Source organism: Sebastes umbrosus, chromosome 5 (assembly GCF_015220745.1).
Source record: "Sebastes umbrosus isolate fSebUmb1 chromosome 5, fSebUmb1.pri, whole genome shotgun sequence".
Lineage (NCBI taxonomy): Eukaryota > Metazoa > Chordata > Actinopteri > Perciformes > Sebastidae > Sebastes > Sebastes umbrosus.
Genome location: NC_051273.1, coordinates 1,531,797 through 1,557,274, shown reverse-complemented (window position 1 = coordinate 1,557,274; position 25,478 = coordinate 1,531,797). Strand labels below are relative to the sequence as shown.

The following is a 25,478-nucleotide window of genomic DNA, read 5'->3' as shown; positions in this document are numbered from 1 at the left end:
TTCCATTTTTGCATTGTGTGATGAAAACACTGAGGTTATTCTGAATAGACTCACATATATATTGCTTTATTATCATTGTTGTAAGTAGGATACATTTTCTTGTGTATTAATTTAGATGCACATCCTGTTTCCCGTCCTGGAGTGTCGTATAACATCACTAAACTGCAGCCACATTTTGGCGTGCAATAGCTGCTGTTTCTATAAATTACTAAACAACCATGTGGTATATTTATGTACCTGACCTCAGACAGATCTCTTTAATCTGCTCGCCCCTAATCTGCCGTGTTAGGTGACACACTTCTGTCCCTGTGAAGTTCGGTGTCACTGCTGGTGACCCCGTAAAGACAAAGCATCTTTCTTCTCATTAATATTCAATCACAGGCTCCGCCCCCTCACAGGCGCTGCGGACATCTGGTGTGTCGTGGGGCCGATGGCGATGGCGCTGACCCAGGCCACCTTTAATCACATCTTTTATTCAGATATATCTGCCCACTTGCACTCAGACACAAACCTGGTAGTGCTTTTATTTATTTCAAATACTCATGGCTCATTTACATATTCTTAATTCTGGTCTAGTGAAGATCATCAGACATCATTTCTTACTGAGTTCAGTAAAACAGTGGTTCTTTATCAGCTGAGCAGATTTTAGCAATCTTCCAAATAAGCAAACAAGTTAAGGGGAATGAATATTTCATCATTTGGGGAAATCTGCTAAATTGCTTTCTTGGGGAGAGTTAGATGAGAAGATTGTTACCACTCTCGTGTCTGAACAGTTGATATGAAGCGAAGCCGGAAAGCTTAGCTTAGCAGAAAAACTGTCCAGTCTGGCTGGCTCTGTCCAAAGGTCACAAAGACAGAAAGCGAAGACGTGTATTTACCAAAATGTTTCACCATTCCTCTAATGTCAAAGGAGATTATTCGTCAAGTGTATTAACTGAGACTGACAATCAATTGAAATATTTAATCTCGATTAGACGCATGATGGTCCATAGTTAATCGTGATTAATCGCAAATTAATTTGCACCTTTTTTATCTGTTCAAAATGTACCTTAAAGGGAGATTTGTCAAGTATTTAATATTCTTATCAACATGGGAGTGGGCTAATATGCTGCTTTATGCAAATGTATGTATATATTTATTATTGTAAATCAGTTAACAACACAAAACAATGGCAGATATTGTCCAGAAACCCTCACAGGTACTGCATTTAGCATAAAGATTTAGCAAGTCTGAAAAAATAAAAATAAAAAGTCTGGAAAAATGTCCGACAAATGTCTGAAAAATATCAACATAAAAAAGTTTTAAAAAAGCCTGAAAAAATGTCTGAAAAATATCAGAAAAAAAGTCAGAAAAATGTCTGACAAATGTATGAAAAAAAGTTAAAACAAATGTCAGAAAAATGTCTGAAATATGTGTGAAAAAAGTACGACAAATATCCACTTAATGTCCGACAACTGTCCGAAAAAAAGTTATAAAAATATCCAACAAATGTCCAAAAAAATTTTTAAAAAAAAATGTCAGAAAAAGGTCTGACAAATGTCTGAAAAATATCAACATAAAAAGTTTTTAAAAAGTCTGAAAAAATGTCCGAAAAATCTCAGAAAAAATTTCAGAAAAATGTCCGACAAATGTATGAAAAAAAGTTTTAAAAAAAATTTCAGAAAAATGTCTGAAAAAAGTACGACAAATATCCACTAAATGTTTGACAACTGTCAGAAAAAAAGTCAGAAAAATATCCAACAAATGTCCAAAAAAAGTTTTAAAAAAAAAATGTAAGAAACAAAGTCAGAAAAATATGCTCAAATCTGCTCCAATCATAACATGGCAAACTGCAGCCCAACAGGCACCAAGAGCTGTCAGTGTGTTATCAAAAAGTGGGCATGTCTGTAAAGGGGAGACTCGTGGGTACCCATAGAACCCATTTACATTCACTGATCTGGAGGTCAGAGGTCAAGGGACCCCTTTGAAAATGGACATGACAGTTTTTCCTCGCTAAAATTTAGTGTAAGTTTGGAGAGTTATTTAACCTCCTTCATGACCAGCTAGTCTGACATGGTTGGTACTGATGGATTCATCAGGTTTCATAGTTTCATATGATACCAGTATCTTCACTCTAGCTTTAAAACTGAGCCCGCTTAACGTGTTATTATCGTGTTAACTTTGACAGCCCTGATATAAACCCGACTCACTGTAGGGACTTTAATTGTTAATAACCTGGATGCTGTTAACAGTGATGTAATGATCTGTTCACACTAAGCAGGCTGCTGTTTAACACCTTCAGCGTCTTACTTCATGTCTCACAGTCCTCTTGTTCATGATTAGAGGGTCTGTGGAGCTGCAGCGAATGTTCGGACCCACAAAACTGGGTTGTATTTCCATCGGGCTCTGCCAGGATGGGATGAACTTCCAGCTCGCAGTGATGTCACTCTGCCTCAGCTACAGAGTTGATGTGATTACCGAGCTGGAACTCACTGTCAGACAGCGGAGACCATGCATGTTCCTTCGTCTCTCTCTCTCTCTCTCTCCCTGCGTCTTCCTCGTCTCTCTGCGAGGGGGGGATCCTGTTGAGCCAGGTTCACCCTGCTGTGATATCATGCCCAGTGGAGCCAGACTAATCACAGTCACTTCCCAGGAACCATTCCCACACCGTGGGAGCCATTCATTTCATAGACGTGGGCTTGTCTCTACTGCTTAGTCAGAAAAAGTTTCTTCTTCGGTGCAGTCCGTCTTCTTCTTTTTCTGTTTCCTCTCACAAGGGGCTTTGACCCAGCCTTAATTAAAACCCCTTATCTCATCGTGTCTTCAAAGGGAGCTTATTGTGCACGCAGCGAACCACAGGAACTATACGAGTGGCTTGTGTACGAGGTTTCGGTGGCTCTAAAAGCATTGTTGGCTCTCCTCTCCGCTCGCATTCTTTGCAGCTTTCTGAGCAGCCTCCTGACCACACAAGAAGGAGAGAGAAAGACACGGAGGAGTTATCAAATATTGACTGTTTGCTCCGTCGCTCTGAGTGTGAAGATCTGAAACATCAGGAAACAGATTAATGACAATCTTTTAATTTACAGTTCCTGATTAGTGGAGCGCATAGATGTTGTTTAGATGGAAACCAGCCACACAAACAAACCAATGAGTTCTTTCACAAGATAAAAAGCTCATTTAACGGGAGGGGTCAGTGGTCACGCATAACTGAGTGGCGGCTGCTGGGTCTGGGGTCTTTCACATGTGGAGAAAGGACATCTTTTACCCCCCCATCTCCATCCCCACCCCCGCTAACACACACTAGATCCTTCCTTAAATCACCCTCTCCCCAGCGTCTCTGGAGCTCTTCCTCTTCTTTAAACCAAGACTGCAGTTACACATTTCAGTGGAACATTTTTAAATCACTTGGCCTCATTTTGTCCAAACACACAACCATGTAGCAGCACAAAGAAAAGTGTTTTAGATTTCACCATACTGTGAGAATATATGCAAATATATGGCAATTTTCTTAATTAAAGATGCAGTTTGAATATTAAACTTTAATTACAGAGATAAAGAGAGTATGTCAACATTCACAGTTTGAAGTATTTGCAAGATGTTACATCTCTGGAGAATGAATGGAGGAGTTGTCTTGATAAGGAGCAACTAAGGCTACATCCACACTAATAACTAATTATTAAAACAGCGTTTTATAAACGAAGACGATCTCTTATCACATGACCATTCACGTACACTGGGCATGCGCGTGCCGGTGTTAACAGAAAGCAGCACTGGACACGGGAGTTGATGCAAAGCGCTCGAATAATAGCTTTCCTCCTGTGCACGTATAGTAGTATCATTATTAAATGCAGAATTTAACTGCACAACGATGCTAGCAGAGACAACGAGGTCAGCAACGCTTGTAACATGTTATCATGTTGAAATGAACTGCTGGTGGTCGAGGCTGATGTCGTTTGTTTTCTCCCAGAGAAGGTTCACGTGACGATTCAGGGAAGGACACGTCATGACTGATGAGACCCAATCAAGAATGTTTTCTAAAGTCTCCGTTTCTGTCCGTCCAGACTAAAACGGGGTCAGCAGCGTTTCCAAACGTCTACGTTTTAGGGGCTCGAAAACGCCGGAGCAGTGTGGACGCTCGGCGTAAACTCAGCAACGGTTCTGTCTTTTAAAACAAAGACGTATTAGTGTGGATGTAGCCGAAAGCCGGGTTTATGCTCGCCGTAGTACGAGGGTGCACGAGCCAAAAATGACATCATCGCGTATTGTGCATAAAGTTTTCACAGCGCTTGGTCATGCATCTCTGGCGCCCACTGCCTGCTTGTATAAAGGCGGTAAAGTGTGTCCATGAATATGAGATATGAGTTTCCAGTTAATTACAATTCCTCCCCGGCGTTGAGGAGTTTGGTTTTGCCGGTAACGCTCGTTGACTTCTTTCTTCTTCGCTGAATATTTAGTTTGTACGCCCTCTCTATGCCTTTGTGCGCGCTCGTAGCAAGCGGGCGTTGGTAGAGGCCAACGCCACGGTGCCTCGCATGAGTATGAACAAATCTTATTGCTTGATTTATGGATTAATAAAGAACTTTGTAGGACAATAAAATGACAGAAGATGGTGATTCATGTTTCCTGGATGGTTTCCTGTTGCAGCTTTATCAATACATCTTACATGTTGATGACACATAGGTTCCAGAGAGCACGATTTCTATGGAAAGGGCGTGGAACAGAGAAACTGGGACAAAACTGAAACGTGATCCATCCAGATGAGTTTAAACACCAGATTTATACATCGGATAAACACCCGACAGGACGGGAGCAGACGTTAGCAATCACATCGAGCTGGAGGGTCACTCAAGATTACAGCTGTCCGTTAAAAACACTCATTTTGAAATGAAGGTGGGAGTAATTGTAGCCAGATTGGCCCAGCTGCTACTTTACAGACCTGCCTGTAGTTTAGTCTATAAGGTCAGCTCTCTCTCTCTCTCTCTCTCTCTCTCTCTCTCTCTCTCTCTCACAAGTTGCAGGAGATTTCATGAGGGAGAGGAGAGGAGAGGAGAGGAGGAAACTCCGGTCAGGATGTGTGTTGTATCTGGACCGGAGCGAGCTGTGTGTTGCCAGGCAAGTTGAGTTAAAGCTGCCTGCTTGTATTTATACTGGCCCAGTATTTGTGCTGAGGGAGGCAGATAACTGTATGGTTCTGTAACTACAGAGAGACCGATGCTCGGGTCTGCAGAAAGGTTTGCTTTAGAACGAGATTATAAAACTTGCTGATTCACAGTATGTTTGTTTCTGTCAGTTTGTGCAGAAAAACGGACACAAGTGAGTCCGATTGGTGGTGAAAGTGCTCGTGTGACGTGTTACTTAAGAAGCTGTTTACTTAACAAATGACATCCCTAAATGGGGACGGGCGATGAAAGGAGAAGACAATGAAATCATCTTGCTTGGTTGGAGTCAGTATTGAGGTCGGCCGCCCTCCTCCTCCTCCTCCTCCTCCTCCTCCTCCTCCTCCTCCTCCTCCTCGTCCTCCTCCTCCTGCTGCTGCTGCTCCCCCCACAGCAGAGGGACGAAGAGGACTAAACACACACACACACAGTAACAATGCAGAGCAACGCCATTGGCTAACAGACCACGCACTTCTGGCCAATAGCAGCAGGCGGAGATGATACTGTATTTGTACCCCAGAGAGCGAGATTACCTATTCATGGTGTGTTTTTATTTAAACTTGGGTAAAGCAGCAGGAGCCATGCAGCCGGGAAATGTGCACGTGTGGAGCTGCATCTTGGTTTCACATATAATCAATGTGGTTAAAACAACCAATCAATAGGTTTTTTGTTTTAAAAGTAGGGCTGTCAATCAATTCAAATATTTAAGCGTGATTAATCGCAAATTAATTACACATTTTTTATCAGTTCAAAATGTACCTTAAAGAGAGATTTTGTCTAGTATTTAATACTCTTATCAACATGGGAGTGGACAAATATGCTGCTTTATGCAAATGTATGTATATATTTATTATAAGAAATCAATGTACAACACAAAACAATGACAGATATTGTCCAGAAACCCTCAAAAGTACTGCATTTAGCATATAGACTTCGCATGTCCAGAAAAAAATAAAATAAAAAATGTCAAAAAATATCAGAAAAATATCAGAAAAAAAGTCTGAAAAATTAACGACAAATGTATGAAAAAATGTAAAAAAAAAAATGTCTGAAATATGTCCAAAAAAAGTACGACAAATGTCAGACAACTGCCTGAAAAAAAGTCAGAAAAATATCCCAAAAATGTCCGAAAAATATGCTCCAATCATAACATGTCAAACTGCAGCCCAACAGGCACCAAGAGCTGTCAGTGTGTTATCAAAAAGTGGGCATGTCTGTAAAGGGGAGACTCGTGGGTACCCATAGAACCCATTTACATTCACTGATCTGGAGGTCAGAGGTCAAGGGACCACTTTGAAAATGGACATGACAGTTTTTCCTCGCTAAAATGTATCGTAAATTTGGAGTGTCCCTTTAGCACCAGCTCGTATGACATGGTTGGTACCGATGGTTTCATCAGGTTTTATATTTTCATATGATACCAGTATCTTCACTCTAGCTTTAAAACTGAGCCGCTACAACCTAATAACCACAAGTTGCATTAATGCGTTAAAGAAATTAGTGGTATTATAGCGTTATTATCGCATTAACTTTGACAGTCCTAAATGAATCAGTGATGTCACGCTTGCGGTCTAGACGCAGTAAGTTTGGAAGCAGAGGTTGGTCTGATTATCCCGGGTCACACAGCCCTCTGCTCTCTGGCTGTAAGTGTGATGGTAATGGCTTCACAGCAGGTTTTATAGCCTCATTTGCTGCATCACAATGTGGACAAACACACCCCTTTTTTTAAAGATGGAATATAAAATGGTGTGTTTGGCAGCTGCAGCGTGCATTTTATAATGCAACTACTGCCTAGACGCGCAGGAGGAGAGCTATAATTTTAGTGCTTTGCGTTGATTCCCGTGTCCAACGCTGCTTCCTGTTTACACCGGCACACGCATGCCCAGTGTACATGAATGTGACATGCGTTTTCAGACGTAGTAGCATGGACTGAAATGGCCCTAAAACGCTCGTCTGGACAGAGATTGTTTTTGTTTTAAAACGATGTTTTAAAGTGAAAACGTATTAGTGTGGAAGTAGCCTCAGTAAAAGTTGCAGGTAATCTAATCTCAGTCTATTAATCTGTTGCTGGCGATCAGTCAGCTGATAATGAACTGCCGGCTGGTTGTTGATAACATGCTGACGTCTCCCAGTGAGATCAGAAGAAGAGCTGAGTGTCGTGTGCATGTTTAAACTCCCGTGCACATCCTGACTGATGTCATGTGAGTTTTAACTCCAGCGTCTGGTTACATAACGTGAGCGTGTCGGGCAGGGCTTCACGGCGATGACTTCATCGTCTCTTGGCAGAGCGAGTCCACTTCTGAGGAACTTTCTGGGAAGTTAATACGTGTGTGTGTTTGAAACGTGAGAGCTGCTGAGAATGGCAAGCACGAGCCTGCTGAGAAAATATCCCTCTAATTGATGAACATAACCCTAATCCGTTTCTTTAGTAACCTCAGAAGTGTTGAGGAATTCACGTAATCCTTTACAACCTAGAAACAGAGCGAGGTGCGGCGCTTAAAGGCAGAGCGGAGTTGACGTTTAGCTTCGGGGGTAATTCAAATGAGCCGCGTGAAGCTGCAGAGTTCACATGAAACTGATCGGATGTCGGCCACGGTGATGTTCTGTCCTCGTCTGAGGAGCCAGATGTGATTTTTATCAGGTAAAGTGAGTAACATCAGCTGGGATCAGTGTATCGTCTGCTTCACCAACAACTGTACTGTGGAAAAAGATGTTTTCCATTAAATCCGGTGTCACGAAACAGCAATGTACTGCAGTGTTCTCCACGTACTATACTGGGCGATCATCTGACCTCGATGTCAACTTGAATGACTCTCTGTGCTCTGATTCAGGGATGCAGCCTCCGTCCTCAATGGTTGATAAATCTACTTGCTGAACTGCCTGGATAGTTTTTGTTGACATATTTTGCACTCCTCGACAGTAACACTTGTTCAGCACAAAACTAAACAATATTTTACCACACAGACGGACTGTTAGCTGGAAGAAAGAAACCTGGATGTGAAAAGTTCATCAGTGATAACAACATTTCTAGCTCTGACAGCACTGATGAGGTTGTGCATGAAAATCCCAGTAGATCAGCAGTTTAATACTCAGACCAGCCCGTCTGGCACCAACAACCATGCCACGTTCAAAGTCATTTAAATCCCCTTTCTTCCCCATTCTGATGCTCGGTTTGAACTTCAGCAAGTCGTCTTCACCACGTCTAGATGACGTAATGCATTGAGTTGCTGCCATGTGATTGGCTGATTAGCTATTTGTGTTAACAAGCAATTGAACAGGTGTGCCTAATAAAGTGGCCGGTGAGTGTATATCATATCATATGATATTCTTCAGTATGTGAACACACAGGTGCCACCAGACACATAAACCCTTTTTCGACCGCAGGAACTTTCCCCCAGGACAAGGAACCTTTTTGAGGAAGTCATTGCGTTTCAACCGCAGGGACCAGGATCTAAATTAAGTTCTGGGGACATTTTATTCCCCAAAAAGGCCCTGGTCGGGGGGTAGTACTTTCTGAAAGTACTGGAACTTTTGGGGTTGAGTTTACAGGGATGACCGTCGCTGAAACACACTTCAACTCATATATTGATTCATTCATAAACAACGAAGTACTCTAGTATCGATTTAGGACCATTTTAGGACGAGGGGAGATCATTTCTCTTTGTTTGATCACATTAAAAGTAAAGTTCGGCTCTGCTGTCGGCCTCCGCGGTCGACAGAGAGAAAAAGAGAGAGAAGGAGTGGTAGAAGAGACCGACGGCGTGGCGGTGCTGTGAATGAGGTGTTGTTATGTTCTAAAGCACAAATATATAACCATCAAACACTCAACAGATCATTTACTGTGGAGACGGATGCTCTTAGTTTCATTTTCCTCCGCTGCGTTTCACCACCAACAGCCCTCGTCACATATCAGGTTGCCTTTTCATACGTCAGCAGACTAACTTGTCTAATCTTCGTAGGTCTTTAGACCGCGGTGGAAACGCAGACAACAATGGGCTGAAGGAACTTTTTAGGTCCTTGAAAAGTAGTTCCAGGGACTATCTCGGTTTCCACCAAAAATTAGTCCCTTTAGCCTGTTTTAGCTAAAAAAAAACATGCTGGGAAAAAAAACGTTCTACCGCTCGCTAGCGCCATCTCTCTCCCTCGTTTTCTCTTTTTCTCTTTTTCCTATTTTCTCTCTGCCGACCGCAGAGTCTAACTTTACCTTTAATGGTATCAAACAAAGAGAAACGTTCTCCTCTCGTCCTAAAATGGTCCTAAATCGATATGAATCGAGTACGTCCTTGTTTACTGAATGAAGCGGTACAGTTGAAGCATCAGAAGTGACATTCATCCCTGTAAACTCCACCCCAAAAGTTCCTGTACTATTTTGGGGGGTAAAATGTCTCCAGAACTTAATTTAGACCCGGGTCCCTGCAGTTGAAACGCAATGTGTTCCTCAAAAGGTTCCTAGTCCCTGGGGAAAGTGCCTGCCGTGGAAACGGGGCTTAAAATGACCAGGAACTTCTTGTTGGAAACCCGGCTTTAGACACACAAATCCTGCAGCTATTATTCCATGAAACCGGAGCAGACTTTGGCAAGAATTCCTGGGAAATACCAGGATCTCAATTACCGGCATCCTGCTGCACAAACCTCATACATATATTCCTATAATATGGAAACATAGTGGATTGCATCATGGTTGTCTGTGCATATATAGACATATTCATTTCCCTTTCTTCCCATACGTGGTCAATCCATAAGAACAAGTTTTCATGGACCTTGTTCGCTGCTTCGTCGCTCTTTCACCTAAATACAAACTCTATTCTTCTTCTCAACAGAGGATCATGAAACAGTTCGTACTTCAGAGAGGGAAACATTACAGGAAGAAGCTCTCTGGATGTTTTCAGACCTTTAACAACTATTTTCCTATGCGGCGTCACCAGGCCTCAAACGGCTCTAATCTGTGATTCTTGGTGCTCGTTCAGATGGTTGGAAAGTCACTGTGTGAATATGTGAATGTTGCTATTTTAGGGATTTTATTGTTGATTAATTCATGTTGTTATCTTAGATAAATGTTCTCCTCCCACTTGTCTCGACTGCACCGTCTCAGTGTTTTCTCTGTGACCGAAGAGACGAATGTTGAGAGGTCAGATGTTTGTTTCCTCGGCCGGACGCGGAGCAGCGGATAAAACAGAAACCATCTGGGAAAAAGACGTTCACATCAACACGGTTCAACCTGAACCACAGCCGGCTCTGAGGGTAAACTCTGCTCATCCCACGCCTCAGAGAGAGAGAGAGAGAGAGAGAGAGAGGCCGGGTGCTGCTCCGCCGTCTCTGGCGTTGTTTATATAGAAGTGCCCGTCTCAGAGCTGAACATCACATTGTGACCTGGCTTCTCTCTGCCGTCGTGGCTTGCCCTTTGGCTGGGCTCGTTCTGCAGAAATGTGCGGTTAGACTGCCGCTGAGCGATGCAGGCTCTGCCCAGTCGGCGTTAAATCCCCCAGCCAAGGAATTCATTATAACGCAGTGTGTGTTTTACGAGAACTGTGTTTGTCAACAGAATGCGGTACGGTGGAGGGATGAAACTTTATAGTGATGGTTTACGCGTCTGGCTTAATGTGTGAACGCCACACAGAGACACCACACAACACACAGAAGAGGCAGAGAGGTCAGCAGAGCTTAAGAAGTTGGAGAAAGTAATGAAGGAATTCCTCTCTCTCTCCCTGCTGATCCCTCCAGTCCTCTCTGCCCTCCTTCCCCTCTCACTGGCCCCCAGTGCCTAGTTTATCCCAACGCCGTGTTACGGGGAGGGACAGGCGGTCCTCTCGGGAGCGTCCTCCAGGCCTCGGCTCATGTGAAGGCGTGCTCTGAGTGGACCGCAGTGTTATCTATATAAGGTAAAAAAGCCTCGGATCATAGAGAAAGAGGGAGCAGCTGATCGGCAGATAAAAGAAAAATGAAACCTAAACACGAGTCCTGACGTTCCACCTTTCATGTGCACAGATCCTCTCCTGACCGAGAGCATGACGGGTCATGCATCGGCTGACCTTCCAGAGAGGAGCTCACTAAGAGCAGCTTCCAGTTTTCTTTTCCTTCCTTCTCATTCACACACACAAAGAAACTCTGTCTTCTTTATTGGTCCCTTTGAAATGTGTCTGTCCAATGAAATGTGGCTGAGTGAGTCCACTCTCGGATAACAACAGTCATCTCCATGGTGATGTGTTCACTTGTTCAAGTCTTTCCTTTTAACTTCAGATAAGTCACTCTATAGGGCTGTAGTGTCATGAGTAATTACAAAAATGTATTAACTAGGGCGTTAGCAAACATTACGTCCGGGCAAGACTGCCCGCATGAGCAGTGTGTGATGGCTGCTTCACTGAACCGATTCGTCTCTAATGCGTGTGGTGTCCACACCAGCAGCGTCTCTGCTGCGGCGCTGCCAGACGTTTCATTCTACATAGAGTTTGCCTTTCATAATGGCCATTTCATGTGAATATAAATGTCATTTATATTTATTTTAGACAGAAAAAGTTTAAGAAGCGTGTGGTAATTTGTAAATAATAGTAATAATCCACAATTAAAAACTGGTACTTTCATAATTCATGGAGCTCTGCAAGTCACTGCATGTTCTACAACACTGTCCTGTATTTTGAAACAGAAGCAGGAAGTGTTTATTTAAAAATAAATCTTTACTTTTTTTCATGTCCCTGACATGTTCTACAGATGTCTAGACATTGAAACTGTTGTAATGTTGCTGGTATGATGTCAATATACAGTCAAAAGATCACTTTCACTGTCTGTTGTTGCTGTGAACTGCGCGGCTTGCGGTAAAAATAGGCGAGAGTTGGAATCTCTAGAAGAGACGATATGTTGCTTGTGAATAATGGGTCCAATATTTACTTTGGTGACTATGAGGTGATGGAATCAGTCATAATGTGAGTTCACGTTCACTTCTTCTGTCGGAGTTAATAAGTACCTGTCGCTAGGGGCGGGACAGTGGCAAAAATCACATGACACAAATACAGGACAGTGACTCTCAGTGTGCCGTCTCCTTTCTGAATTTGTTTTCTGCTGCTACCTTTCTGCGATTATTAGGAGTTGGTTCATCGAGATAAGCAGTAGGTTGCACCAGTTCTCCAGTCGGACCTCAAACGGTGAAAAACAAAGTAGAAAACCTGACGTAAAGATGACATTTGTGTAACACAGATTGTGTTAGTGTAATGTATTAATGCGAGGAAGTTTACTTCAGATCTGTGTGAAGCGACGACGATAAGTAGATGAGAAATGACTTTTCACTGCGACTGAAGGATTTAGAAGTTGATGCTCCCTGTCATTGAGTGTGCGTGGTCGACGCTGTGATCAGAACATGCTAAAAGAACCCAATGAGGAAGGCAGGCGTGTCCCTCAAACATCCATCTGATTAGATGGAGCTCAGCTCGTCAGAACCGTAGAGAAAGACACAGAAACATCTAACTCCAAATGAAACCCGACCCCTCTGGGAATAAACACCTCTGGAAACTCTATCTGCTCTCTCTATGAAGTACAATGCAGCTGTTCGGATCAGGTTCGCTGCTCCGGGAAGACCTGAATCCGAATGACTTGTGCTATTTAGGCCGGCGAGGCCGTTAGGATGCCAGAGGCCATGTTAAAAACAAACCCAGTTGTTTGTGGGCAGATCCAGTTTCCCCAGTACGACAGACCATACTGACAGCATCACTCTTAAACACCGGAGGCCCTGAATGGATCCAAAGTCGCTGCCTCAGCAGCTCCGCGGAGACGCCAACGGCTGAAACGTGTAACTTCAGTAGCGTGTTGGGAGCTCGGTAACGGGAGCAGCTTCCCTTCTGATATGATTTGCAGATTTGATGACAGTCGGCCGTGTAGCTTTTATGGAGTCTGATACACATGAGAAGTATTTACCGCAGCAGGAAGCTGGCAGGTGGCCATCACATGTTCCTCGAGGGCAGACATGTATCTGTCATTAACCTTCTCTGTGTACCATTCATCAATGTTAGTAATGTGGTATCCATGTTATTCATAAACATACAGTCGTCTCAGTGTTCTCTCTGATTTATATCTCACCTGATATTTAGAGAGAGAATCAAATGACTCCTCGTCCTAAATTGAGTTTTCATTTTCATGTTATTACTGTTTTAATGTTGATATTTGAAACATCATTAAACTTGAACCCAAATACAGAACATGGTGTTTATTTTTAACCTCTTCTACTCCACCCGATTGGATGTTGAGCACTTGTGTTGTGTAAACTGCTCAGAAACCCTCTTATTGTCAATCTAGCTAGGAAAGCCATCCATCCTCTGAATGCTCTAGGTCTCTAGTTTGATCCATCCATCCTCTGAATGCTCTAGGTCTCTAGTCTGATCCATCCATCCTCTGAATGCCCTAGGTCTCTAGTCTGAGCCATCCATCCTCTGAATGCTCTAGGTCTCTAGTTTGATCCATCCATCCTCTGAATGCTCTAGGTCTCTAGTCTGATCCATCCATCCTCTGAATGCTCTAGGTCTCTAGTTTGATCCATCCATCCTCTGAATGCTCTAGGTCTCTAGTCTGATCCATCCATCCTCTGAATGCTCTAGGTCTCTAGTTTGATCCATCCATCCTCTGAATGCTCTAGGTCTCTAGTTTGATCAATCCATCCTCTGAATGCTCTAGGTCTCTAGTCTGATCCATCCATCCTCTGAATGCTCTAGGTCTCTAGTTTGTGGCTGTAAAGTTTCATGAGGCTGTGATTATCCTAGAGGTCACCATAGGTCATTTTACACAGTGAGGTCAATGAAATGTCTCCTATGGGGACTAACATCATCACACATGAATCCAGTTGGGCTCATTGGATCCACAAGAGTCTCAGCTTTACAGTGAGACACAGTTTATGTAATTCCAAGACTGTTTAAGGACCCCAGGATGCAGAAATATTCAGGTACACCATTTAAGAATAGGTGAAATTCATTCACATATCTTCAGAGGTCAAGGGACCCCTTTCCTCGCCAAAATTTAGCCTAACTTCGTAGCGTTCTTTGGCGTTCTTCCCGACAAGCTAGTATGACATGTTTGGTACCAATGAATTCCTTTGGTTTTCTAGTTTAATATGATACCAAAACTTAACCCACAACAACCTCTAAAAGACAGGCGGGCCGTCGGAGTGTTAAGGGGTTTATACTCTCATTGAGAAAATATTTGTTATACCAATCTAAATGTGTATTTCATTCTCTATATATGTAAAGTGTGTGTGTTATCAGTGGTGCTGGTATGCTGAAGTGCAGAAGGTCATGTTGAGGCTCACCTCCACACACACACACACACACACATACAAATACACACCCCTCCCTCTCCGTCGGATACTCCCTCCCTCCCTCCCTAAACCAAAACCACTATATGCTGCAAGAGCTGTTTGTTCAGCTGGAGAGGAGATCCTCCTCCTCTTCTTTCAGCGTGCGGAGCGGGGAAGTTAAATTCCATAGTTTTCACAGAACCCTCTCCGGGGTCCGGGGCACCGATGGCAGCAACATACAGCAAACAGATGTTGTATTTTTCAGTCGGGGGTTGGGACCTCGGGAGTGCTGCAGAGCAGATTTAAAGGGGCTTGTGTGTTTTTTATTACTTGGCTGAAGCTCCCACAGGTGCTTTAGTGGAACGAGCCCAACTTAGCTGTTATTATTATGGGCCTATTCTTCCTGAAAATGAGCCTTTTCTTAGTGTTTTGATTGTGTTTCTGGTGAAGCGATGACCCCGAGAGAGACTCCAGAATCAGTGATAACAGCTCGGCCTCGCTCAGGGTCATTTATTATCTTTACTACACACTCTTACTTCACAGCTTAGTTTGAGTTTCTGTCTCTGCTGGAGGATGTAATTGTATAGCTCAGACCTCTTTGCTGACTTTGCAGAGCTGTGTAGCGTCTCTGGTGAAGATATGAAAGTGAAGTTTGTTCTCAAGTCTGATTTTAGGATTTGTAAAAGGCGGTTTTAAGCCTCGTCCTGCGGTTTTGCAGTCTGCTGAGAAAAGCCATCTGGTGGAGTTGGACACCATTAGAAACAGCTTGACGGGATGAAGATAACTTCTCCTTTTTACCACCTCTCTGCTGTGCGCCGGTGGTCTCCAGCATGCAACCACCCAAAGTGACTGGAGAGCACACACCCAAAACTGTGAGCAGCAAAGGAAAACACTCCTCAATCTACGTCTTACATCATAAATACAGACATGACCGTTTACTCTTTATGGGTATATCAGCTTCTTAGAGAACATGGTGGGAGCAGAAACCTTTGTAAAGCGGCCAATTATGACGTCTCAGGGCCGGGGGATTCATTTCCTCCGGTGACGTTGTCAGGTGAGCGGCTTGTAGGTTTTTATAAAGTGCTTTTGCCCGTTTCTTCATGTTTGCTTTGGTAAGCGGTGTGTTTTCTTATGTCACTCCAGTTGGCTTTTACACTGACGTCAATCTCTCAGAGCGAGTTGAAACACTTCTGTTTATTTCCTCTGTTAAAGGACTTTCGCTAAAGCCTCTGGCATGTTTTATATTTAGGTCTGGGGGCTGACAGGGGACATGCTTTTGTGCAATACTATGTCATTAATACTGCATTTATTCTATACATTTCAAGAAATATTCTTATTTAATTCTTATTTATACTATTCTTGCATTTATATTAGGACTGTCAATCGATTCAAATAGTTAATCACAAATTAATCACATTTTTTATCTGTTCAAAATGTACCTTAAAGGAGGATTTGTCAAGTATTTAATATCAACAATAGAGTGGACAGACAGTCCTTTTCTGAACTCAATCGGTTAGTTTGTTTGTCTTATTGTGTGACTTTGGTGAATCCGAACTAACCGTTTAAAACACCAAAGTCACACAATAACACAAACTAATTGATCGAGGCATGGACTGTATCTAAAGAGTCTGCGTCACCCGTCCGAACCAATCGCGAGCTGAGCACGGCCGCAGCTTCTCAGCAAGAGAGACTCCAAAATGCCAATCATACAATACAATACAATACAATACTATACAATAAAACTTTATTGGAGATTTGTCTTCGGCTCACCAAACACAGAAAACAACAGGTTATGTTACACATTAAAAACAGTTCATGTCAGTGTCTGTGGCTCAGATCTGCTCAGTCACATTGCTGAGTTTAGAATATTGATGTTATTTGGGATGAAGGACTTTTTAAAGACATTTTTAGTGTCCAGATGGACTCTGTAGCGTCTCCCGGAGATCATGAGCTCAAACTGGCTGCAGAGAGGATGGGAGCTATCCAACAGGATGCTCCTCGCTTCCTTCCTCGTCCTTTCTGTAAAAAGTTGAGTCAAGGACTTTAAGGGTTTACCACCTATTTTGCCTGCCATTGACACGATCCTAGACAGTTTATTCTTCTATCTACAGTTCAGGTGACCGTACCAGGCAGGAAGGTGAAAGGTTTAAACACTCTCATCAGTAGTTTTGTACACTAATTCTAAAATCTGCTGGCTGACACCGAGGCCACTAAGTTTCCTTAGAAGATAAAGTCGCTGTGAGTATCTCTTGAAAATATACTCAGTATTTTCAAGAGAAGCTCACCTGGGTGTCTGGGACTGTACCGCGGTATTTAAAGTTTTCTACAGTTTCAACATGTTGGCCATCGAGTGAAACTGGCTCTGTGTTCAGATGTTGTTTTTGCAGCACAATTCTTTCGTCTTGGCGACGTCATGACGTCTCACCTCCTTTTTAAAGCATCAAATAACTTATTAAAACCAAAACTTATTAGAAAAATAAACACTTAAACATAAATCAGCGTAATAAGAACTACCTAAAATGACAAAAAGCATCTTTTTTTGACGTCTACTCTTTTTAGTTTGGCCCATGTCCCATCCGCTAACATGGAGGAGGCAGGGTTTATAACTTACGTATACTGCAGCCAGCCACCAGGGGGCGATCCAGATGTTTTGGCTTCACTTTTGGGGAGCAGTCATGTCGTCCATCTTTATATACAGACTATAGATAAAATTACTGTTTTTGTGAATGGAGTCTGGTGGCTTTGAAGAGAGGATAGATAACGGCTTCAGTTCCCCGTCAGAAAGGGCTGTCTGACGGCGAGGTAAAGTGGTGAAAATACTCTAAATATAGTGTACACTTAAACTGATATTGATTTTTTTAGGTGTCTAAAATCCGTTTTTCTGCTGCCTCCGTTCACAGCAGTACATTACTTTGCCATCTACTGTAGGTAATACAGTCTGAAACAAGTCTGAAAAAAAAGATCTGAAAAATGTCGGACAAAAAGTCTGAAAAAAAAGATCTGAAAAAAAGTCTGAAAAAAAAGATCTGAAAAAAAGTCTGAAAAAAAGATCTGAAAAACGTCGGACAAAAAGTCTGAAAAAAAAGATCTGAAAAAATGTCCGAAAAAAAAGATCTGAAAAATGTCGGATAAAAAAAGTCTGAAAAAAAAGATCTGAAAAATGTCGGACAAAAAAAGTCTGAAAAAAAAAGATCTGAAAAATGTCGGACAAAAAAAGTCTGAAAAAAAAAGATCTGAAAAATGTCGGACAAAAAAAGTCTGAAAAAAAAGATCTGAAAAATGTCGGACAAAAAAAGTCTGAAAAAAAAAGATCTGAAAAATGTCGGACAAAAAAAGTCTGAAAAAAAAGATCTGAAAAATGTCGGACAAAAAAAGTCTGAAAAAAAAAGATCTGAAAAATGTCGGACCAACAAAAAAAACATCAGAACTTTCCCTCTAAGGTCAGTGCACTTGGAGATGTTGTGTCGTGTTTTGACTCCATCTCTGCTGGAGAGGGAAGACTGGCCTACATTCCCGTGGACTCAGACTTGCGTAAAACTGTCACCACACACCCAGCCGAGTGTGTCGTGGATGCCATGTCATTGGCTGCACCCACTAATTTTACATCATGACATAACAACAGGACCCATCATTACCAAAACGCTGCAGCTGCAATTTAGCGGTGGGAACAGTCGGGCATCAGAGAAAGACGGGAGCAGCGTACGGGAATGACAGCCGGTGGATTTTAGAGAAAAGACTGAATCTAGAGGGCATAGCTGCTCTTTAGCTTTACAGCCACAGAGAATACGTGCTCTTTCAGCTTGACGGCGTCCGTCCCTCGTAGCACGTTGACCGCCACGATTTCAGTGTTGACTGGCATCCAGTCCTCAGGGCCGGCCATTCATGAAGCACTTACACGAGAGAGCCCTCCAGGGGCAGCAGGCTATTCAGGAGTCAGGCCTACTTTCCTTCGCTGGCCAGCACCGCTTCTTTAGTTTTCACTGAGTGAACTCCCTCGGGACACAGAGCCACAATCAGAGCGAGGCTGCCGACACGAGAGCTGCGTCCCGTCAGAGTCTGGCATCTGTAAAGTCAATGAGAACCTCTCCAGGGAACACGCCTGCAGAGATTAGAGCGAGGTGAAGATGTTTGGTTCCTGTTGGGGACAGACTCACAACACATGCTGGATGATAAGACTTTCTCTGAGGAGCAGCAGCAACAAACTAATGTGATGATAGGACCCGTTTCCACGGCAGGAACTTTCCCCAGCGACTAGGAACCTTTTGAGGAACTGGGTGTAGTACTTTCTGAATGAACAGGAACTTTCGGTGTGGAGTTTGCAGGGATGACCGTCTCTGATTGGTCGAACACACACAAAGCGCCGCTGCATCAACAATAATTATTATTATTATTAATAATAATAATACAATTTCTTTTAAAAATAAAAATAATAATAAAATTATTATTATTAATAATAATAATAATAATAATAATAATAACAGATGATTTACTGTGAAGACAGACGCTTTTAGTTTCATTTTCCTCCGCTGCATTTCATTCATTACATCCAACGTGCATCAGTAAATATATGCATCAGTAAATGTTGTTTTTTTTTCGTTTATTTTTTATTGTGTTTTTAGAAACCCGCCTAAAACCAACCGTCCTACTTCACCAGCTAGTTTACTCTCTAGAGCTCCATCAGTATTAAATTATAACAAGATGTTTGTCTGATATCCTGCTGCAATCAACTAATAATGTGTTTTCTTTCTTTCTTTTTCATGTCCCCGCTGACTCCCTGCTGATGATCAATAGGTAAGTACCAATTAGATTTATATTTGCAGCACATCTGGAACCAACCAACATCTGTACATTCATTATTATTTTTTTTATTGTAGTACATTTAGTTGTTGTTGAGACTCACATCTGCAGAGGACTCCAGAGGTTCACTGAGGGGCTAGACCGGAGTTTTCATTCCACAGCTGAGCTGTGATGAACTGTGAAAGTGCACACATGTCTCCGTGCACATGTGCCCGTTTCCATGGAGACGTCGAGTTTAAACCGATCCAGACAATAGCGTCCTTTTATTGTCACTCGCTGGTGTGAGTTGCTCTGAGGAGTCAGCTGTGATTGGCTCGGCTTAGCGATGTTTTCTACGCTGCTGTGTGTTAACGAGTAAACACACACCTCTCTGTTTCAGTGGACAGACTCGTTCACACACACACACACACACACACAGTCACTCAGCAGGTCACCACTTCAGCAGAATCTTCTCCAACAGTGTGTAGTTGTATATTTGTAATCCAGCGTTGTGCTGACTCAGCGAGGCTAACAATAGAAAGGTATCCTGGGAGGAAGGAGCGTACAGCAGCTGTTTGTTCCCCACGGTGACATCTATCCATCCCGTCAACCAGGGAAGCCCCGATTGATCGGCAGCCAATTATTATTGGCCGATATTCAGTAAAAATATGCGATCGGGAGATCGGCATTAATGCTGTCTTGTCGCCGATCACACACACCGACTCTACGCTGCTGCTGCTACAAAACAAAACATGTCGGCGGTGTGGAGACAAGTGTGTGAGACGGATAATCGGCAGGATGAGAGCTAGTTAATGTTAGCTGTTAGCTGTTAGCAGCCATAGGGTCATGTCTAGAAGGTAACCCGCAAATTGTGAAACTCACAAGATGGTTAAGGTTGGGCGTTGACCTTGAATAGTTGAGGTTAGGATCGGTTGTAGGTTGTCGGGCAGCAAGTCACGCAAGTTTTTTGCAATTTGCAGGTTACTTTCTAGACACGTCCGGCTAGTGCAGTGAGTTACATCATGATGTGTTTAGGCTCTATTCATTGAAAATGAGTATTGAGCAAAGGTAAATTCTAACGTTATCATGATGTGCTCAAATGTAATCTTGTAAAATGTTGTTTTTGCTGAGAAACTTGAATAAATCCAGTTGTTTGGAGATGCCCTAAGGCCGCAGCTTATAATATATAATTAATACTACTAATGTCAATCAAAGAAAATATTTAAATAAAAATACAATAATTAATTTCCTAATCATTTGAATTGTGTGTTTTATGCAAATAACCACTAAAGGTAAAAGGATAACACTTAGAATTTTTGACGGTTTACACTGTCTTCGGGAAGGTGGAAATTGTTTTCATACCCCCGCGACAACGTAGTCGGGGGTATATAGCGCTGAGCATCTCCGTCCTTCCGTCCGTCCGCGTGTCACACTTTCGTTTCTGGAGCAGAACTCAGAAACTATTTAACTTAGGAACTTCACATTGTGTATGATGGTTGACAGTTTGGTCTAGTTGTGCCTTTTGTTGCTTTAGGAAAGTGAGATAATAACAAGCTACGTTGTGCTCAATAGACTAATTCCATTAGTTCCTGAAGGGCAAAACCTTTGGCTCTACTTTATTAGGGGTCAAGTTGTGAGCGGTGTTATGTGAGCCATGCTCACTTTGGCCTTGTTTGGGGGATTTGGTGAAAAAAAAGTTCGTCTGGCGCCTCGTCTAGCAGCTGCTTTAACAAAACAAAACGAATCGGGGCTTCACTATTGTCAGCTTTTATGTAAAATCCTCCCACACCGGCTGAATGTCACTTTCTTCTGGTGGTAGAGAGTTCCTCCTCCTGGCCGGTTAGTGTGTTTGGGGGCTGTTTGGGTGTGGTAGGGGTGGAATCCACCAGGAACTGGTATGGCCTGATCCTCTCCATTGTTTCCAGTCAAAGGGTTGCTGGGTTTTGCTCCCGGCGTATCCATCCTTCCTGCCAGCTCCGGGTTTGTGTTGAAGCAGCCAGGCCTCTCCAGTTTATTCTCTCTCTGTGTGAGCTGAATGATGTGTGAGGGAGGACCGAGGCTTAATGCCACGCCTTCTTAATGACTTTCCCACAGACATACACACACACACACACACACACACACTCAGGTCACCGGCCCATGAATCTGACCTCAGTCTGACCAGATTCGCCAGTTAAATAGAGGTTTCCATTGCAGTCGTCCAGCGCAGATTCTGACCACACCGTCCCGTCTCTCTCCCCCCCTCGTGTCTGGTTTTCCTTTTTCCCCTCGTTGTGTTTCTCTCCTTCGCCGTCTGTCTCTTCTGATTATTGGGCTCCATGTGAGCGCTGAGTGATGCCAGTAAACTGCTGAAACCAGAGTGTTTACACAGGAAACCTTCAGTGATTAAGCTGCTCAGACTGCTTATATAACAGTCTGCATATTCTGCTCTACCTTGAGCCGGGTTACGGAGCCCGTCGTCCAAACGGGTGAGGTTCCCCCTCGCTGTGCACACACACATACACACATGTATGTTCACCGGTACGTGCATCGCTTCACGGTTTCCATAACCTCCATGGCTCCGCTTGTGACCCGAGACCGGAGTGCCATACGGACCTGTGACCTCCGACCCCTCGGCCTGCCACACTCTGAACTACAAGTTGATGAACGAGTGGCTGCACAAAACGCCGGACGTGCTTCTGCTGCTGAATTGGATGTGTGTTTCAGACCGAGGCTGTTGTTGTTGTGTTTGTACAGACAACAGGCCTTTTATTGATGTCTTTGTCTCGTGTGAATGACGTCCGTCTTTTATTGACTCTGCTTATCCTGCCCAGCTTTACTAGTATCAATAAAATAAAACAGATGAAACAACATGAATCTGTAAACAATTTCTTAGTTTCACGAGCCATCCTCGTATAGCCAGAACGAAGACAGCGTCACTGTATTTCTGTAATATGGAGATGTTAGTGTGATCTGTGTAGATTTGATCATGTTGCTGCTGCTGTCAGTGATGAAATTTCCACGTTTCCGTAGTTTGCGATTGTGACTTGCCGGTGCATTATTTGTTGACCATTTCAAATAAAAGATTTTATTTAAAGGGACTATTTGTAACTTTCAGAAATGCTTCTTAACAGCGACACCTGTGGCCGTGAAATCAACGAAAGTCAGCGTCGGGCTCGTGCTTGCTGGCTCTAAATTGACATGAACGAGCATCGCTCAAAACAGTGAGGCGACACACGTCAGCTAAAACCACAATATCACTCTATATTTCAGCTGCTTGGCAGTAATGTTAGCTGACCAGACGAAGGTCTCTCCATGAATCACTGCTGATAAGAGTGTATGCTTTTGGCGTTTTGGCGTTTGTGCAGAAATAACTGCTGCAGCTCCTCCAGACCAACAGAGGTTTTCCGTGTCTTGTGAAGTGACGGGGCTCCGCAGCGAGTAGCTTGTCATCTCCACCCGCAGCCGGAGGGAGACACCGGCACCCGGTCGGTAACGAGACGGTAACGTTTCTCTCTGCGGAGCCCCGTCACTTCACAAGACACGGGAAACCTCTGTTGGTCTGGAGGAGCTGCAGCAGTTATTTCTGCACAAACGTCCACTGTACATTCACTAGATATTCTCAGAGCTAAACTCACTCTTCTGCAGTGTGGAGTGAGCGCACGTTCACGTCTAGAGCAAGTACGCGAGAACGCGCGCGCTGTCTGAGTGAAGGCGAGCAGGCAGAGGCGCAGAGTACAGCGGCCACACGCGAACGCGCATGTGTCCCGACCCGGTACATTTATACGCTTAAGAAGTTACAAACAGTCCCTTTAAATAAATTAAAATACTATTGGCATTAGTAGTTCTAATTCTATATTATAAGCTTAGCTTAGAGTGTTAGGAAGTTAAACAGGTCATATTTCTACCAAAACTAAATTTTACAAAATTACATTTGAACGCATCATGATCGCGTTATAATTCACCCAATACTCATTTTTACTGAATAGAGCCTGAATGCATCATAATGTAAACCAAAGGAACCTCCGTTTACGTTAGTTGTTAGCTCCGTGCTGTCGGCAGACGAGCTGGTCACTGTGATTACTCTGATATAACCTTTCAGCATATTGTAATTCAAGTGTTCTGAGAGAAAACACGACTTCTGCTCCTCCTCATGGCTCTGTTTTCAGGCTTTAGGCCAGTCACCAGTCATGACCGATCAGCTGATAACTGGCCGGTTTTGATCGTCTGGCCATCAATCGGTGCATCTCTAATGCATTTAAATGTGCTTTAATATACTCTATATGTCTCTATATATAAACACAGGCATGTTGCAGTGTCATGCACATGATGTTGTTTTGATATTACATAGCGTCTACAGTATAGAGGCAGCATGATGTAAACTCTATTATACTGTGTGAAATAAACGCTCAGCTCAGCGTGTTGGTCTGGCAGAGAGACTGGCTGATGAAAGATTCATCTCCGTTGCTATTCTTTTCTAGTTTTTCTTGGCTTTGCCGGCGTGGAAAAGGTGAATTCACTCCGGGGTCGCTCATCCTGTCTGGCCACAGACAAAACGCTGTTGTCTCACCTTTTTTTTAAATGCAGCCATATTTCCCGTAAGCAGTCGGGCTCACGTTAACAGAGCTGACCTGCAGTAGAGACTGCTCACGTTACTCTCTTCCCTTGTTCTGACTTCAAGCTTTTTCATTAGAACACTCCCCTCACTGCCAGCAAAGCCAGCAGCTCTTTCTCTTTTTTCTTTTTACCCGCCGTTCTCGAGGTGCCTGCGAGACGGGAGTGCCAGCCAGAACAAAAGCAGGAGGTCACAAAGGTCAACACATTTTCATTTGTGAGACTAATAGGCCAGGTGTACCTGGAGGGTACGGAAACCCACAGAGCCGTGTTTGCAGCAGGGACCGGCCCGGACACACCTCCTTCCTCCTCTAAAGAGTGTGTGTGAGCACTTCAAAGGTCTAGTGAAAGCAGGGACCCGGGCCAAGCTCAGCGGGGGGGGGCCATTACAGCCCAATAGGAGTCAGCTGTGACCTCAAGGACCGTTAAATGATGTGATATGAGAGGGTGTGCTGCAGCCTCCCGGAGGCCTCCGCGGCCAATCAGGAGGACGCGGCTGTAAAATGAACTCCGTGCTGATTTAAGGGGGAAAGGAATTTTAAGTGTACTTAGGAGGATTGGCCTTTTTTTCTTTCCTTTTTTACACTTATTTGTTCAGTTTTTCCTCTACATATATATATCTATATATATAGATATATATACACGTATATATATATATATATACGTATATATATCTATATATACGTATATATATAGATATATATACTGCATTAACAACCCTAAAGAAGTGCTTTTGTTATCGTCAGGGAGGACTTTTCTTGTCCCTAGTTTATTTTCTCAGGGCAGTAATTGCAAAAAGAAAAAAGCATTGTTTTAACTACGGTTGCACCGATACCGATACCAGGGTCCGATACTGTGCTCATGTACTCGTGCTCGCAAAACGGCTCCGATACCACTTTACAGCAGCGTGACATTAACCACTCGTCACCATCTTTCGGGTCCTATCGCACATGCTCACGCCGGTGGTGCGCCTGACACCACACTTTCATTGCACCACGGGGTTTTGCTTGAACATTCTGACTCGCGCGTGCGTAAGACTCCTCGGTCCGTGTTTCAAGACAGGTCGGGTGGGTTGCAGACATCGCCGCAGACCCCCTGAAGCCTTTTACGTGGGCCGAGCCCCGCCCATGGGCACGACGCAGTTGGGGCGCACTGAGGACAAATCTTCCCCGGTTGACAGCCCGCCACTGGAAGCAGGGCGGACTGAAAGTGGTATCGGTGCATTCCTAGTTTTTACAGTTATTATTATTACTAAAATCAACGTTAAAAACAAGACGATGGGTTGTTTTTATCCTTAAAGGGCAGGTCCTTCTGAAGTGGGGTTGTATGTACACCCGTGTTCTGAGAGATAAAATTACTGCTTTTGTGAATGGAGTCTGGTGGCTTTGAAGAGAGCGATATAACGGCTTCAGTTCCCCGTCAGAAAGGGCTGTGGACGGGAGCAGCAGCAAGACATATTTTAGCTATCTAAAAAAAAACACTGGACTTTGAGACCGTTGATCGATGTTTTGTTTTATAAGTTACGTTAGTGACGTTTGTCACGTGTTTTTTGTTGATGTGTATGACGTGTTTTCTGTAGTAGTTTCCGTACGTGTTTTACTTAGTTTACTTACTTATTTTAAGCCCAACTATGACTTTTTCCCTTATCCCTAATTCACTAACCCCTAACTACCCCTAACTAAGTGGTTTACTTGCCTGAACCT

At 43.4% G+C, this 25,478-nt stretch overlaps 1 protein-coding gene and 1 long non-coding RNA gene across 2 annotated transcripts in view; one reads left to right on the top strand and one right to left on the bottom strand.

Annotated features, from left to right (window-relative positions):
* The window catches only part of nhsa (Nance-Horan syndrome a (congenital cataracts and dental anomalies)), an 86,569-nt gene that overhangs the window by 32,160 nt on the left and 28,931 nt on the right, over nucleotides 1–25,478 (top strand). The window lies entirely within an intron of this gene.
* Nucleotides 11,180–16,984, bottom strand: LOC119488597. The gene is made up of 3 exons (XR_005206990.1): nucleotides 16,817–16,984; nucleotides 12,094–12,099; nucleotides 11,180–11,192 (listed from the first exon to the last, which is right to left on the bottom strand). It is a non-coding gene; the product is annotated as an uncharacterized LOC119488597 (long non-coding RNA).